This window comes from Homarus americanus, unplaced genomic scaffold (assembly GCF_018991925.1).
Source record: "Homarus americanus isolate GMGI-L3 unplaced genomic scaffold, GMGI_Hamer_2.0 scaffold34921, whole genome shotgun sequence".
NCBI lineage: Eukaryota > Metazoa > Arthropoda > Malacostraca > Decapoda > Nephropidae > Homarus > Homarus americanus.
Window position 1 is genome coordinate 2,831,643 of NW_024741901.1, and position 19,662 is coordinate 2,851,304.

The window sequence follows — 19,662 nt, forward strand, 5'->3', positions numbered from 1 at the left end:
ATGGCCCCCTTCCGCCGTTAATCGCCGCAAGGCGTTGCCGCCACTCATTCTTATCGCCCCCTGCGCGTTAATCGCCGCAGCGTTACGCCACTCATTCTTATAGGCCCCTGCCGCCGTTAATCGCCCGTAAGGCGATTGCGCCACTCATTCTTATGGCCTCCTGCCGCCGTTAATAGCCCGCCGTGCCACCATTCTTATGGCCCCCTTCACCGTTGTCGCCCGCAGGCGTTGCCGCCACTCATTCTTATCGCCCCCTGCCGCCGTTAATCGCCCGTAAAGCGTTGCCGCCACTCATTCTTATCGCCCCCTGCCGCCGTTAATCGCCCGTAAGGCGATTGCAGCCACTCATTCTTATGGCCCTGCCGTTAATCGCCCGGTAAGCGTTGCGCCACTCATTCTTATGGCCCCCTGCCGCCGTTAATCGCTCGTAAGGCGATTGCCGCCACTCATTCTTATCGCCTCCCTGCCGTTAATCGCCCGTAAGGCGTTGCCGCCACTCATTCTTATGGCCTCCCTGCCGCCGTTAATCGCCCGTAAGGCGATTGCCGCCACTCATTCTTATGGCCCCCCTGCCGCCGTTAATCGCCCGTAAGGCGATTGCCGCCACTCTATGGCCTCCCCTGCCGCCGTTAATCGCCCGTAGGCGTTGCCGCCCTCATTCTTATGACCCCCCTGACGCCGTTAATCGCCCGTAAGGCGATGCCGCCACTCATTCTTATGGCCCCCCTGCCGCCGTTAATCGCCCGTGAAGCGATTGCCGCCGATTCTCCCAGGTACCTCTGATGCTCCAGAGTGCCTCTGATGCTCCCAGGTACACCTCTGCTCCCAGTGCACCTCTGATGCTCCCAGGTACACCTCTGATGCTCCCAGGTACACCTCTGATGCTCCCAGGTACACCTCTGATACTCCCAGGTACCTCTGATACTCCCAGTTACACCTCTGATACTCCAGGTACACCTCTGATGCTCCCAGGTACACCTCTGATACTCCCAGGTACACCTCTGATACTCCCAGGTACCTCTGTCACTCCCAGGTACACCTCTGTCCTCCCAGGTACACCTCTGATACTCCAGGTACACCTCCTGATACTCCCAGGTACACCTCTGATACTCCCAGGTACACCTCTGATGCTCCCAGGTACACCTCTGATGCTCCCAGGTACACCTCTGATCTCCCAGGTACACCTCTGATACTCCAGGTACACCTCTGATGCTCCCAGGTACACCTCTGATACTCCCAGGTACACCTCTGATACTCCCAGTGCACCTCTGATGCTCCCAGGTACACCCCTGATGCTCCCAGGTACACCCTGATACTCCCAGGTACACCCCTGATACTCCCAGGTGCACCCTGATACTCCCAGGTACACCTCTGTCCTCCCAGGTACACCTCTGTCACTCCCAGGTACACCTCTGTCCTCCCAGGTACACCTCTGTCACTCCCAGGTGCCTCTGTCCTCCCAGGTACACCTCTGATACTCCCAGGTACACCTCTGATACTCCCAGGTACACCTCCTGATACTCCCAGGTACCTCTGATACTCCCAGGTACACCTCTGATACTCCCAGGTACACCTCCTGATACTCAGGTACACCTCTGATGCTCCCAGGTACCTCTGATGCTCCCAGGTACCTCCTGATGCTCCCAGGTACACCTCTGATACTCCCAGGTACCTCTGATGCTCCCAGGTACACCTCTGATACTCCCAGGTACCTCTGATACTCAGGTACACCTCTGATGCTCCCAGGTACACCTCTGATCCTCCCAGGTACCTCCTGATACTCCCAGGTACACCTCTGTCACTCCCAGGTACACCTCTGATCTCCCAGGTACACCTCTGTCCTCCCAGGTACACCTCTGATACTCCAGGTACACCTCTGATACTCCCGGTACACCCCTGATATTCCCAGGTGCACCCCTGATACTCCCAGGTACCCCTGATGCTCCCAGGTACCTCTGATACTCCCAGGTACCTCTGATACTCCCAGGTACACCTCTGATACTCCCAGGTACACCTCTGATACTCCCAGGTACACCTCCTGATACTCCCAGGTACACCCCTGATACTCCCAGGTACACCCCTGATACTCCCAGGTACACCTCTGATACTCCCAGGTACACCCATGATACTCCCAGGTACACCTCTGATACTCCCAGGTACACCTCTGACATATAAGGCAATTGCTGCCATTTTTTGTTTTTATGGTGTTAAATCCTTATTGTCGAAACCAACTCCAAATAAAAAACTCCACAGTAAAGATAAACGAAAAAGTAGAAGATAAATAAGAATAAAGGAAAAGTTAAAAAATAAAAAAAAAATAATAATAATAAAGTAGAAAATTAGGAATAACAAATAAAAATAACAAATGAATGAATAAATAAATTAAAAAGTAAATAAAAAAAAAAAAAAATGAAAATAAAGCAAATATATACAAAATAAACAAATAAATCAACCAACAAGAATCAAAACAAAAATACGTTCACAAATAACAACAACACAGGAAGGAGAGACAACTGTGGGTTCCTTCCTGAGCGGTCATGACAGACAGGCAGTAAAAAAATGTCCGCATGGCTGAGGCGCCTGACTCCCCCCCCCCCCTCCTTCCCCTCCTACTTACCATCCCTCCCCATTACCCCTCACCCCTTCCTCTCTCCCCTCTACCCCGTCCCTCCCCTCGATGCAACTTACAAACCAAGGATTTCTCCTCTCAATCACACAGAAAATTACTAATATCATGAGATGGTCCACTTGTCATTACTTTTCAACTGTCATGCATAATTATAATCACAACTTTGGCCTGTCATGCATGCACTACCTCCTGGCCTGTCATGCACTACCTCCTGGCCTGTCATGCACTACCTCCTGACCTGTCATACACTACCTCCTGGCCTGTCATGCACTCCTCCTGACCTGTCATACACTACCTCTTGACCTGTCATACACTACCTCCTGCCTGTCATGCACTACCTCCTGGCCTGTCATGCACTACCTCCTGGCCTGTCATGCACTCCTCCTGACCTGTCATACACTACCTCCTGGCCTGTCATGCACTCCTCCTGACCTGTCATACACTACCTCCTGACCTGCCATGCACTACCTCCTGGCCTGTCATGCACTACCTCCTGGCCTGTCATGCACTACCTCCATGTCACACTACCTCCTGACCTGTCATACACTACCTCCTGACCTGTCACACTACCTCCTGACCTGTCATACACTACCTCCTGACCTGTCATACACTACCTCCTGCCTGACTCCTCCTGGCCTGTCATGCACTACCTCCTGACCTATAATACACTACTTCCTGGCCTGTCATGCACTACCTCCTGGCCTGTCATGCACTACCTTCTGGCCTGTCATGCACTACCTCCTGACCTGTCATACACTACCTCCTGACCTGTCATACACTACCTCCCAGCCTGTCATACACTACCTCCTAGCCTGTCATACACTACCTCCTGGCCTGTCATACACCCCTGGCCTGCCATACACTACCTCCTGGCTTGTATTGCACTACCTCCTGACCTGTATTGCACTACCTCCTGACCTGTCATACACTACCTCCTGGCTTGTCATGCACTACCTCCTGGCCTGTCATGCACTACCTCCTGGCCTGCCATACACTACCTCCTGGCTTGTCATGCACTACCTCCTGGCCTGCCATACACTACCTCCTGGCTTGTATTGCACTACCTCCTGGCCTGCCATACACTACCTCCTGGCTTGTATTGCACTACCTCCTGACCTGTATTGCACTACCTCCTGACCTGTCATACACTACCTCCTGACCTGTCGTACACTACCTCCTGATCTGTCATGCACTACCTCCTGACCTGTCATACACCACCTCTGGCCTGTCATACACTACCTCCTGACCTGTCATACACTACCTGCTGGCCTGTCATGCTTCTACCTCCTGGCCTGTCATGCACTACCTCCTAGTCTGTCATACACTACCTCTTGGCCTGTCATACACTACCTCCTAGTCTGTCAAGCACAACCTCCTGGCCTGTCATACACTACCTCCTGGCCTGTCATGTACTTCCTACTGTCCTGTCATACACTACCTCCTGGCCTGTCATGTACTTCCTACTGTCCTGTCATACACTACCTCTTGGCCTGTCATGCACTACCTCCTGGCCTGTCATACACTACCTCCTGGCCTGTCATGCACTACCTCCTGACCTGTCATGTACTACCTACTGTCCTGTCATACACTACCTCCTGGCCTGTCATACACTACCTCCTGGCCTGTCACTACCTCCTGGCCTGTCACTACCTACTGTCCTGTCATACACTACCTCCTGGCCTGTCACCTCCTGGCCTACACTACCTGGCCTGTTCATACACTACCTCCTGGCCCACACAGGTACTACCTCCTGGCCTGTCATTGAAAAATACCTGGCCTGGTCATACACCAGCCTCTTGGCCTGTTACACTACCTCCTAGCCTGTCATGCACTACCTCCCTGGCCTGTCATACACCACCCTGCTGGCCTGTCACCTGCTGCTCTGTCATACACACCACCTCCTGCCTGTCATACACTACCTCCTGACCTGTCATACACTACCTGCTGGCCTGTCATACACCACCTCCCCTGGGCCTGCCCACACCACCTGCTGGCCTGTCATACACCACCTGCTGGCCTGTCATCATACACCGTCTGTTGGCCTGTCATGCACTACCTCCTGACCTGTCATACACTACCTCCTGACCCTCACCACCTCCTGACCCATGCATATCACCTGCCAGCCTGTCATATATACCACCAAGCTGGCCTGTCATACACCACCTGCTGGCCTGGCTCACACACTACCTCCCTGGCCTGTCATACACCACCTCTTGGCCTGTCATGCACTACGTCCTGGCCTGTCACACACCACCTCCTGGCCTGGCTTCATACACATCACCTCCCTGACCTGTCACACTACTACCCTGGCCTGTCATACACCACACCTGCTGGCCTGTCATACCACTCTGCTGGCCTGTCATACACCACCTCCTGGCCTGCCATACACTACCTCCTGACCTGTCATACACTACCTGCTGGCCTGTCATACACTACCTCCTGGCCTGTCATACACCACCTGCTGGCCTGTCATACACCACCTGCTGGCCTGTCATGCACTACCTCCTGACCTATCATACACTACCTCCTGACCTGTCATACACTACCTCCTGACCTGTCATACACCACCTCCTGGCCTGTCATACACCACCTGCTGGCCTGTCATACACTACCTGCTGGCCTGTCATACACCACCTGCTGGCCTGTCATACACCACCTGCTGGCCTGCCATGCACTACCTGCTGGCCTGTCATACACCACCTGCTGGCCTGTCATACATTACCTGCTGGCCTGTCATGCACTACCTCCTGGCCTGTCATGAACCTAGGCATTGATCGTGTGTCTGCCAGGAAGAAACCAGTTCATTCTGCTTCACCATGCACCAAAACCTTCACCTAACATAATCCCCACATTATTTTTCATTTTACCTTCACATTCAAAATAAAATTCCTAATATAACATACTTTTATTTCCCTGTATTACAACTGGGATTTAGATGTTAATTTAATACTGTACTGTAATATAGATGTATTGTCCCATATTACGCTAAAACTATGTTAACGAGGTTACAGTATAGATTTATTTTCTTGTTTTAAAATGAAAATGTATTGGTGTTACAAATAAAATATATGTACTCTCATTACAATTAGAATTTAGTGATTTGTTTCAAGTAAGATTTACATATGACAGTCCGTGTACTGTACTAATAATGTAATAATAATAATAATACTAATAATAATAATAATAATAATAATAATAATAATAATAATAATAATAATAATAATAATATTGAAATACTGATACTACTACGAATAATAATAATAATAATAATAATATAATCATCAATAAAACACAAAGGTACAAAGAAGAGACTAAATATTACTAACTAACAACAGTGGTGGAGTAACCCTGACCTCAGCCGCCTATAGTTGTGTGTGTGTGTGTGTGTGTGTGTGTGTGTGTAGCGCCCCGCCCTTCTCTACACCTCCTCCCTTCCTCCAGCCCTCCACCATCCCTCCTTCCCTCCCAACACCCCTCCACCCCCCAACACCTACACCAACACTTCCCTCCCTCCAGTTGGTGTCAGAACATGCTAACACAAACACTCACAAGGACACACTCACACGGACACACTCACACGGACACACTCACACGGACACACTCACACTCATTCTCTGCATACCTAAGCAAGTATGTCTAGTTAACATCCAGACAAGCTGTATCGATTTTTTTACAGCTCTCTTAAGTTAAAATAGAAAACTAATGTATTATTGTATTCACGTATTATTGTATTCACGTATTATTGTAGTTGAGTAAAACACAAGTCATTAAATAAATAAACAATATGAAAGGTTTTAGTCATTAGGAATTCGTTCATTTACAAGTTTTAAAATTGTTTACAGATTAGCATGAGAGCTATACCTAATAATGTTTATTTACGCCTGCATGACCTTCACTACGCCACGCCCACAAGACAACCACCACCTCCACGCCCAGAAAGCCTCCACCACCACCACGCCCACAGGATAACCACCCACCACCACGCCCACAGGATAACCACCACCACCACGCCCGGAGAACATCCACCACCACGCCCACAGTACCTCCATCACGCCCACAGAACCTCCACCACGCCTACAGGACCATCACCACATCCACAGGAACTCCACCACGCCCACAAGAACCACCACCACCACAATCATCAACTAAAGCCCACAAACGCGCGTCTGAGTCAAGAGCCTCGGCCAGACTCCTTACACTTGAAGGTTAAAAACTCTTGTGTGGTGACTCTTGAAGGTTAAAGACTCTTGTGTGGTGTGTGGTGACTCTTGGCGGAGCACCACCTGGCCAACACCCTAGCGTGTCTGCTGAACGTTTAGATGTCTGGTGATTCTTTCAGTGATTGGTGATTCTTTAAGTGATTGGTGAAGCTTCAAGTGATTGGTGATTCTTTAAGTGATTGGTGAAGCTACAAGTGATTGGTGATTCTTTCAGTGATTGGTGAAGCTTCAAGTGATTGGTGATTCTTTCAGTGATTGGTGAAGCTTCAAGTGATTAGTGAATCATTAAGTGTATGGTGAATCTTCAAGTGATTGGTGAATCGTTAAGTTTCTGATGAATCTCTAACTCCTTGTGTGCGGGTTCCCCTCTGCGCTTAGTAATATCGCCTGACGTCACCCAAATAAAATATTAAAAGTGACGTCTACGTAGTGAAAAGGTTAAATACCTGGTGAGCTTTCAAGAACATCAGATAAAGTTCACCATTACTGAACACTATTAAGAGTGTTTATTGAACTTTAAAAGTACCTGGAGGAACTTTCCTTAACCTCCAGGTGAACCAGAGACCCTGTGGTCGACCTGTGCGTGTGGCAGGAGAGGGCGGCCGTCACACAAATGGCACCAATCTACATGAGTTGTGACCTTACTTAAATGTCATTTGGATAGAGAAGTTCCCCCCACCAATTCCCTTCCTCCTCCACCTCCTCTACGGCCGATCAGCCGGTGAGGTAATGATGGCCACGGGGAGGACAGGCGGCCCTGGGTGGTGCTCAGGTTTACATACGCCAGAGCTATTTCCCTCCAATTTTTTTTCTAGAAACTGGTGGGTAATTGAGTGTGGTGGTGGGCGTGTGAGGAACCCTGTGTAATGATCTTAACTCCTCCTGGGGGAAACCCGTTTGTGTGTAGGTTTAAAATAATAAATGAGACAGCCTGGGAATCAATGGAGCCTTGAAGCAGACAAGACCAGACTAATGGAGCCATAATGACGAGTAAATCACCATTTATTTTGCATTTCACGAGGTCAAGTTTATATAGTTGGCCCCGTCCTCACCATGCACGGCTGTAAACATTACCATGCAAGCCTTCAGGCACCACCATTTCCTCCACACCAACCCTGTATTAGTTCATGTTTTTATCGCCACACACATGAATACCCTACACCTGTACTATACAATGGTCCTCCTTCGTCAGGTGATGGGTCCCTTCGTCACCCTACAGTATAGCCGGTGATGGTTGTGGCAGGTGTGCGGCAATAATTTTAGTACTGTAAATTGAGTTCTAACGTAGTGTCATATAAGAAGCACACATACAGGTATATGTATGTGTGTGGTGACCCTGTAGAGGGCGTGTGTGTTGACCCTGTAGTGGGCGTGTGTGGTGACCCTGTAGTGGGCGTGTGTGGTGACCCTGTAGTGGGCGTGTGTGGTGACCCTGTAGTGGGCATGTGTGGTGACCCTGTAGTGGGCGTGTGTGGTGACCCTGTAGTGGGCATGTGTGGTGACCCTGTAGTGGGCGTGTGTGGTGACCCTGTAGTGTGACCCTGTAGAGGGCGTGTGTGGTGACCCTGTAGTGGGCGTGTGTGGTGACCCTGTAGTGGGCGTGTGTGGTGACCTGTGGTGGGCGTGTGTGGTGACCCTGTAGTGGGCATGTGTGGTGACCCTGTAGTGGGCGTGTGTGGGACCCTGTAGTGGGTGTGTGTGGTGACCTGTAGTGGGCATGTGTGTGACCCTGTAGTGGGCGTGTGTGGTGACCCTGTGGTGGGCATGTGTGGTGACCCTGTAGGGGCATGTGTGGTGACCCTGTAGTGGGCATGTGTGGTGACCCTGTAGTGGGCATGTGTGGTGACCCTGTGGTGGGCGTGTGTGGTGACCCTGTGAGTGGGCGTGTGTGGTGACCTGTGGTGGGCATGTGTGTTGACCCTGTAGTGGGCATGTGTGGTGACCCTGTAGTGGGCATGTGTGGTGAGTGGGCATGTGGTGTGGTGGGCGTGTGTGGTGACCCTGTAGTGGGCGTGTGGTGACCTGTAGTGGGCGTGTGTGGTGACCCTGTAGTGAGCCGTGTGTGGTGACCCTGTAGTGGGCGTGTGTGGTGACCCTGGTGGGCGTGTATGGTGACCCTGTAGTGGGCGTGTATGGTGACCCTGTGGTGAGGAGTGTGTGGTGGCCCTGTGGTGGGCGTGTATAGTGACCCTGTAGTGGGCGTGTGTGGCGACCCTGTGGTTGGCGTGCGTGTACGGTGACCTTATGGTGGGAGTGCGTGTAGGGTGACCTTGTGGTGGGCGTGTGTCGCTGCCCACGCCCATCAGGTATGTGTATGGAGGCAGAGGTTCTGGTGGCTGCAGCATGAATATTCAATAATGTTGAGGAGGCAGGTAGGTCGGCGAGCGAGGGGAGGCGAACTATGGGAGGTGGGCGAGGGGAGGTGGGTGAGGGGAGGTGGGTGAGGGGAGATAGGCGAGGGGAGATAGGGGAGGCGGGCGAGGGCAGGTGGGTGAGGGGAGATAGGCGAGGGGAGGCGGGTGAGGGGAGGTGGGCGAGAGGAGGCAGTTGAAGGGGGAGTCTTGGGCAACAAGAGGAAAACCTCCTTCTGAATGAGTCTCTGCAGAGGTAGTAATTGTGGTGGTGGTAGTAGTAGAAATGAGCGTGATGGTAGATGTGGCAGTAGACGTAGTGATAGTGGTAGTGGCAATGGGCGTGGTGATAGTGGTGGGAGTGGGCGTGGTGGTAGATGTGGCAGTAGACGTAATGATAGTGGTAGTGGCAATGGGCGTGGTGATAGTGGTGGCAGTGGGCGTGATGGTAGATGTGGCAGTAGACGTAATGATAGTGGTAGTGGCAATGGGCGTGGTGATAGTGGTGGGAGTGGGCGTGATGGTAGATGTGGCAGTAGACGTAATGATAGTGGTAGTGGCAATGGGCGTGGTGATGATGGTGGGAGTGGGCGTGGTGGTGATAGTGGTGGCGATGGGCGTGATGCAGATGTAGACGGTGATAGTGGTAGTGGCAATGGGCGGTGATAGTGGTGGCAGTAGACGTAAAATAGTGGTGGCAATGGGCGGTGATAGTGGGGAGTGGGCGTGGTGGTGATAGTGGTGGCAGGGTGATGGTAGATGGTAGACGTAGATAGTGGTAGGTGGCAATGGTGATAGTGGTGGGAGGGCGTGGTGGTGATAGTGGTGGGCGTGATGGTAGATGGCAGTAGACGTATGAGGTAGTGGGGGCGGTGATAGTGGTGGGAGGCGGGGCGGTGGTGTGTGGTGGGTATGTGGTGGTGATGGTGGTATCCCGGTAGGCGTGGTGGTGATAGTGGTGTGTCAGTGGGCGTGGTGGTGATAGTGGTGGCAGTGAGCGTGGGTGATGATAGTGGTGGCAGTGGGCGTGGTGGTGATATTGGTGGCAGTGGGCGTGGTGGTGATAGTGGTGTCGGTAGGCGTGGTGGTGATAGTGGTGTCAGTGGGCGTGGTGGTGATAGTGGTGGCAGTGGGCGTGGGTGATGATAGTGGTGGCAGTGGGCGTGGTGGTGATAGTGGTGGGAGTGGGCGTGGTAGTGGCAGTGTTTTCCTCGCCTGTGTGTAAGCTGAGGGGCGTTAGTGACACAGTGCCGGGTGACAAAGGAAGCCTTCTCACAGGTTCTATTGCATCCGTGGTGAGTACTCCTGTGTTCTGTGGCGTGGTGCTGTGTTCTGTGGCTCTAACTAGACACACCGAGGCTCTAACTAGACACTCTGAGACTCTAACTAGACACACCGAGGCTCTAACTAGACACACCGAGGCTCTAACTAGACACTCTGAGACTCTAACTAGACACACCGAGGCTCACTTTAGGCACCAGGGGCTGCTGGAACACTCTGGGGCCTCTATTAAGACACACCAATCTAGCTAGACACACCAGAGGGCTCTAACTAGACACTCTAGAGGACTCTAACTAGACACACCAAGGCTCTAACTAAGGCACCGAGGCTCTAACTCGACACACAAGGGAGCTCCTAACTCGACACACCGAGGCTCTAATTAAGACACACCGAGGCTCTAATTAGACACACCGAGGCTCTAACTCCAGTACCGAGGCTCTAATTAGACATCGAGGGGCTCTAATTAGACACACCGGGCTCTAACTAAACACACCAAGGCTCTAACAGAGACACACCGAGGCTCTAACTCTGACCTGCAGGCTCTAACTCGACACACCGAGGCTCTAATTAGACACACCGAGGCTCTAATTAGACACTCTGAGACTCTAACTAGACACACTGAGGCTCTAACTAGACACCCTGGCTCTAACTAGACACACCGAGGCTCTAACTAGACACTCTGAGACTCTAACTAGACACACCAAGGCTCTAACTAGACACACCGAGGCTCTAACTAGACACTCTGAGACTCTAACTAGACACACTGAGGCTCTAACTAGACACCCTGGCTCTAACTAGACACCGCGAAACAACGCTGTATGGACTTACCGAGGCTCTAACTAGACACCGAGGGCTCAACTGAGCACACCGAGGCTCTAACTAGACACTCTGAAGACTCTAACTATAGACACACCAGAGGCTCTAACTAGACACACCGAGGGGCTCCTAACTTCGTTTTACACCGAGGCTCTAACTCGGCTTGCCTGAGGCTCTAACTCGACACACCGGGGCTCCTAGTCAGGGCACACCAGACTTCCAGTGCTCCACAGGCTTCCTAACTAAGACACGCAGGGCTTTCCTAACTGAACTACTGAGGGCTCTAACTAGACACACCAGGGCTCAACTAGACACACCGAGGGCTCTAACTAGACACTCTGAGACTCTAACTAGACACACCAGGGCTCTAACTAGACACTCTCAGAGACTCTAACTAGACACACACCGAGAGCTCCTAATTAGACACACCGAGGCTCTTAACTGGAGCACACCAGGCTCTAAGTGGGCACTCTGAGACTCTAACTAGACACACCTGGCTCTTAACTTCGGACACACCGAGGCTCTTAACTGGACACACCGAGGCTCTAATTAGACACTCTGAGACTCTAACTAGACACACCGAGGCTCTTAACTGGACACACCGAGGCTCTAACTAGACACACCGAGGCTCTAATTGGACACACCGAGGCTCTAACTAGACACACCGAGGCTCTTTACTGGACACACCGAGGCTCTAACTAGACACACCGAGGCTCTAACTAGACACACCGAGGCTCTAACTAGACAAAACAATAATAATTTGTTTATATTAGCCGGTGATCCTAAATATAATGTGGCACTACTCTGGGTTCCTACACATGAAAGAACCAACGTCTTTAAGCGAGCATTATAACGTACCAAGAATACACACTTAATAACTCAGTGTAGTTAAAATAAAAATCAACTTTAATCAGCGTGTGTTGTCAGTAGTAAACACTGCAAGTCAGGAAGGAGAGAGCACCAGAGTGTTTTCCTGTGACGTGTTGACAGTCTCTCTACTGCTCTGTATCACGAATTGAACTTTTCCTCAAGCTCTGTTCTTCCCGCAGGCAGACAATGTTGACGGCAAACACAGGGATGTAAACAGAGAGGCGGCGGCGTTCTGTTATATCCCTGCCTTATTAACAGGACTTCCTAATATTCCTTCTACTGGGGTTTTATAGTGGATGGCTTCAAAGAGGTCGAGGAGTCGCTGGGTCGCATCTCGTATAAAGATTCAATATCGGCGGAAATCACTATTGTATGATTTGTACGGTGTCAAACATTCTGGGAAACATCAGGTTTACTCACATCATCCCCAGGAATTACTTTGGATCTTATTGAGTTATTAATTTGAGTAATGTTTGGGTGTATCGGTGATGAGTTACTACTGCCTACTCCACCAAAATGACGAAATATACGCAAGGCGAGTTGAAGAAGGTTATGTTTATCCTCTTGAGAATTATAAATAACACTTTTACCCCTTAAAAGAGTTAAAAGTTTAAACCCTTGTTCTTATTGCGTTATATCCTTCAACCATCACTCACATACAAACTACTTTGCTGCCAATCGGAATCGAGTATGACGATCATCCAGCTATGATACAATGATATGAGTTATCAAGGATGTCACCTAGGTTGGTGAGTTTTAAGGTGCCAGTGTTTGGATCGTGGGTGTTGCCACGAACCCTTGAACTTGTCGGCCTGAGGAAGACGTTGGGATTAAACTTGTCTACTCCATTTCTCCCTATGATTCTCATACATAGATACATAGATACATACATACATAACTACATGCATAGATACATACAGTACATACATACACCACATATATTGGATACACGTGGAACACATTATCCCTTGTGTATTTTTACATGTGATAAACCAGTATATAATAAAAACATATGGAAATCGACGCTGATGCGGACATACTACGCCTTTCTGTTCAATTTCCATTCGCACAATCATCCATATGAGGTCGTGTTGGTGGTAATAATGGTGACTGGAAAACGTGGTATATGATAAAAGTAAAATGAAACAACTTTTGTGTAATGACCATATAACAAATGTCGTTTTGAAGTGGTTGTAATATTTTGTTTTACGACAATAATGAATATGAGAGAGAGAGGGGGGGGGGATGGACACACACACACACACACACACACACACACACACACACAACAAAACTTTCAGCCTTCCTGACCTCCAACACAAAGGACCTCAACTTAGAAGAAGAATATAAATTCTTTTAAAATGTGACAGATTAACTTTAGTTCATAACTGTACTAGATGCGGTTCATAACTGTACTAGACGTGGTTCATAACTGTACTAGACGTGGTTCATAACTGTACTAGACGTGGTTCATAACTGTACTAGATGTGGTTCATAACTGTACTAGATGTGGTTCATAACTGTATAAGACGTGGTTCATAACTGTACTAGATGTGGTTCATAACTGTACTAGATGTGGTTCATAACTGTACTAGACGTGGTTCATAACTATACTATATGTGGTTCATAACTGTACTAGACGTGGTTCATAACTGTACTAGACGTGGTTCATAACTGTACTAGACGTGATTCATAACTGTACTAGACGTGGTTCATAACTGTACTAGATGTGGTTCATAACTGTACTAGACGTGGTTCATAACTGTACTAGATGTGGTTCATAACTGTACTAGACGTGGTTCATAACTGTACTAGACGTGGTTCATAACTGTACTAGATGTGGCTCATAACTGTACTAGATGTGGTTCATAACTGTACTAGATGTGGCTCATAACTGTACTAGTGGTTCATAACTGTACTAGATGTGGCTCATAACTGTACTAGATGTGGTTCATAACTGTACTAGATGTGTTCATAACTGTACTAGATGTGGCTCATAACTGTACTAGACGTGGTTCATAACTGTACTAGATGTGGTTCATAACTGTACTAGACGTGGTTCATAACTGTACTAGATGTGGTTCATAACTGTACTAGATGTGGTTCATAACTGTACTAGACGTGGTTCATAACTGTACTAGATGTGGTTCATAACTGTACTAGACGTGGTTCATAACTGTACTAGATGTGGTTCATAACTGTACTAGACGTGGTTCATAACTGTACTAGAGACGTGGTTCATAACTGTACTAGATGTGGTTACATAACTGTACTAGATGTGGTTCATAACTGTACTAGATGTGGTTCATAACTGTACTAGATGTGGTTCATAACTGTACTAGATGTGGTTCATAACTGTACTAGACGTGGTTCATAACTGTACTAGATGTGGTTCATAACTGTACTAGACGTGGTTCATAACTGTACTAGACGTGGTTCATAACTATACTAGATGTGGCTCATAACTGTACTAGACGTGGTTCATAACTGTACTAGACGTGGTTCATAACTATACTAGATGTGGTTCATAACTGTACTAGACGTGGTTCATAACTGTACTAGACGTGGCTCATAACTGTACTAGACGTGGTTCATAACTGTACTAGACGTGGTTCATAATTGTACTAGACGTGGTTCATAACTGTACTAGATGTGGTTCATAACTGTACTAGACGTGGTTCATAACTGTACTAGATGTGGTTCATAACTGTACTAGACGTGGTTCATAACTGTACTAGATGTGGTTCATAACTGTACTAGACTTGGTTCATAACTGTACTAGACGTGGTTCATAACTGTACTAGATGTGGTTCATAACTGTACTAGATGTGGTTCATAACTGTACTAGACGTGGTTCATAACTGTACTAGACGTGGTTCATAACTGTACTAGACGTGGTTCATAACTGTACTAGATGTGGTTCATAACTGTACTAGACGTGGTTCATAACTGTACTAGATGTGGTTCATAACTGTACTAGATGTGGATCATAACTGTATAAGACGTGGTTCATAACTGTACTAGATGTGGTTCATAACTGTACTAGATGTGGTTCATAACTGTACTAGACGTGGTTCATAACTATACATGTAATGCAACTGTACCAGAGATGGTTCATAACTGTACTAGACAGTTCATAACCGTACTAGACGCGGTTCATAACCGTACCAGACGTGGTTCATAAATCAATGACGGTTCATAACTGTACCAGACGTGGTTCATAACCATTTGACGTGGTTCATAACTGTCCCAGACGTGGTTCATGGCAACTGTACTAGACGTGGTTCATAACTGGGTACCAGACGTGTCTATAATCAGTACCAGATGTGGTTCATAACTGTACTAGATGTGGTTCATAACTGCATGATGTCTAACTCAAATAGATGTGGTTCATAACCGTATTGAGATGTCTACAACCGTACCAGACGTGTTTGAATTGGTACTAGAGATGTGGGTTCATAACTGGTACTAGACGTGGTTCATAATCACCAGACGTGGCTCAAATTGCACGGTACGTATTCTATAACCCAGCTGGTAGGGGATCGCGGTTCATAACTGTACTAGATGTGGTTCATAGCTGTACTAGATGTGGTTCATAACTGTACTAGATGTGGTTCATAACTGTACTAGATGTGGTTCATAACTGTACTAGATGTGGTTCATAACTGTACTAGACATGGTTCATAACTGTACTAGATGTGGTTCATAACTGTACTAGACGTGGTTCATAACTGTACTAGACGTGGTTCATAACTATACTAGTTGTGGCTCATAACTGTACTAGACGTGGTTCATAACTGTACTAGACGTGGTTCAAAACTATACTAGATGTGGTTCATAACTGTACTAGACGTGGTTCATAACTGTACTAGACGTGGTTCATAACTGTACTAGACGTGGGTCATAACTGTACTAGACGTGGTTCATAACTGTACTAGATGTGGTTCATAACTGTACTAGATGTGGTTCATAACTGTACTAGATGTGGCTCATAACTGTACTAGATGTGGTTCATAACTGTACTAGATGTGGTTCATCACTGTACTAGATGTGGTTCATAACTGTACTGGACGTGGTTCATAACTGCACTAGACGTGGTTCATAACTGTACTAGATGTGGTTCATAACTGTACTAGACGTGGTTCATAACTGTACTAGACGTGGTTCATAACTGTACTAGATGTGGCTCATAACTGTACTAGATGTGGCTCATAACTGTACTAGATGTGGTTCATAACTGTACTAGACGTGGTTCATAACTGTACTAGACGTGGTTCATAACTGTACTAGACGTGGCTCATAACTGTACTAGACGTGGTTCATAACTGTACTAGATGTGGCTCATAACTGTACTAGACGTGGTTCATAACTGTACTAGATGTGGTTCATAACTGTACTGGACGTGGTTCATAACTGTACTAGATGTGGTTCATAACTGTACTGATGTGGCTCATAACTGTACTAGATGTGGTTCATAACTGTACTAGATGTGGCTCATAACTGTACTAGATGTGGTTCATAACTGTACTAGATGTGGCTCATAACTGTACTAGATGTGGTTCATAACTGTACTAGATGTGGCTCATAACTGTACTAGATGTGGTTCATAACTGTACTAGATGTGTTTCATCACTGTACTAGATGTGGCTCATAACTGTACTAGACGTGGTTCATAACTGTACTAGATGTGGTTCATAACTGTACTAGACGTGGTTCATAACTGTACTAGATGTGGTTCATAACTGTACTAGATGTGATTCATAACTGTACTAGATGTGGTTCATAACTGTACTAGATGTGGCTCATAACTGTACTACACGTGGTTCATAACTGTACTAGACGTGGCTCATAACTGTACTAGATGTGGCTCATAACTGTACTAGATGTGGCTCATAACTGTGCTAGATGTGGCTCATAACTGTACTAGACGTGGTTCATAACTGTACTAGATGTGGTTCATAACTGTACTAGATGTGGTTCATAACTGTACTAGACGTGGTTCATAACTGTGCTAGATGTGGTTCATAACTGTACTAGACGTGGTTCATAACTGTACTAGATGTGGCTCATAACTGTGCTAGATGTGGTTCATAACTGTACTAGATGTGGCTCATAACTGTACTAGATGTGGTTCATAACTGTACTAGATGTGGCTCATAACTGTGCTAGATGTGGTTCATAACTGTACTAGATGTGGTTCATAACTGTACTAGATGTGGCTCATAACTGTACTAGACGTGGTTCATAACTGTACTAGATGTGGTTCATAACTGTACTAGATGTGGCTCATAACTGTACTAGATGTGGCTCATAACTGTACTAGACGTGGCTCATAACTGTACTAGACGTGGTTCATAACTGTACTAGATGTGGTTCATAACTGTACTAAATGTGGCTCATAACTGTACTAGATGTGGTTCATAACTGTACTAGACGTGGTTCATAACTGTACTAGATGTGGCTCATAACTGTACTAGATGTGGTTTATAACTGTACTAGATGTGGTTCATAACTGTACTAGACGTGGTTCATAACTGTACTAGATGTGGCTCATAACTGTACTAGACGTGGTTCATAACTGTACTAGATGTGGCTCATAACTGTACTAGACGTGGTTCATAACTGTACTAGATGTGGCTCATAACTGTACTAGATGTGGCTCATAACTGTACTAGATGTGGTTCATAACTGTACTAGATGTGGCTCATAACTGTACTAGATGTGGCTCATAACTGTACTAGACGTGGCTCATAACTGTACTAGACGTGGTTCATAACTGTACTAGATGTGGCTCATAACTGTACTAGATGTGGTTCATAACTGTACTAGATGTGGTTCATAACTGTACTAGACGTGGTTCATAACTGTACTAGATGTGGCTCATAACTGTACTAGATGTGGTTCATAACTGTACTAGATGTGGTTCATAACTGTACTAGATGTGGTTCATAACTGTACTAGATGTGGTTCATAACAGTACTAGATGTGGTTCATAACTGTACTAGATGTGGTTCATAACTGTACTAGACGTGGCTCATAACTGTACTAGACGTGGTTCATAACTGTACTAGATGTGGCTCATAACTGTACTAGATGTGGTTCCTAACTGTACTAGATGTGGCTCATAACTGTACTAGATGTGGCTCATAACTGTACTAGATGTGGCTCATAACTGTACTAGATGTGGCTCATAACTGTACTAGATGTGGCTCATAACTGTACTAGATGTGGCTCATAACTGTACTAGATGTGGTTCATAACTGTACTAGACGTGGTTCATAACTGTACTAGATGTGGCTCATAACTGTACTAGATGTGGCTCATAACTGTACTAGACGTGGTTCATAACTGTACTAGATGTCGCTCATAACTGTACTAGATGTAGCTCATAACTGTAGCCCAGATGTGTCTTCATAACTTCGTACTAGATGTGGCTCATAACTGTACCAGATGCAGTTCATAACTGTACTAGATGTGGCTCATAACTGTACTAGACGTGGTTCATAACTGTACTAGATGTCGCTCATAACTGTACTAGATGTGGCTCATAACTGTACTAGATGTGGTTCATAACTGTACTAGATGTGGCTCATAACTGTACTAGATGTGGTTCATAACTGTACTAGATGTGGCTCATAACTGTACTAGATGTGGTTCATAACTGTTCTAGATGTGGTTCATCACTGTACTAGATGTGGCTCATAACTGTACTAGACGTGGTTCATAACTGTACTAGATGTGGTTCATAACTGTACTAGACGTGGTTCATAACTGTACTAGATGTGGTTCATATAACTGTACTAGATGTGGTTCATAACTGTACTAGATGTGGCTCATAACTGTGCTAGATGTGGCTCATAACTGTACTAGACGTGGTTCATAACTGTACTGGTATGGTTCATAACTGTACTAGATGTAGTTCATAACTGTACACCTGGAGCACGTGGTTCTTAACTGTGCTAGATGTAGTTCATACTTCCTTGCTAGACGTGGTTCATAACTGTACTAGATGTGGCTCATAACTGTATGCTAGATGTGGTTCATAACTGTACTAGATGTGGCTCATAACTGTGCTAGATGTGGTTTACTGCTGTACACTAGATGTGGTTCCATAACTGTATAGATGTGGCTCATAACTGTACTAGACGTGGTTCATAACTGTACTAGATGTGGTTCATAACTGTACTAGATGTAGCTCATAACTGTATGATCACAGCTCCTTAACTTTGCTTGTACTAGACGTGAAAATATAACTTCTGTACTAGACATGGTTCACTTTGTACTAGATGTGGTTCATAACTGTACTAGATGTGGCTCATAACTGTACTAGATGTGGTTCATAACTGTACTAGACGTGGTTCATAACTGTACTAGATGTGGCTCATAACTGTACTAGATGTGGTTCATAACTGTACTAGATGTGGCTCATAACTGTACTAGATGTGGTTCATAACTGTACTAGATGTGGCTCATAACTGTACTAGACGTGGTTCAT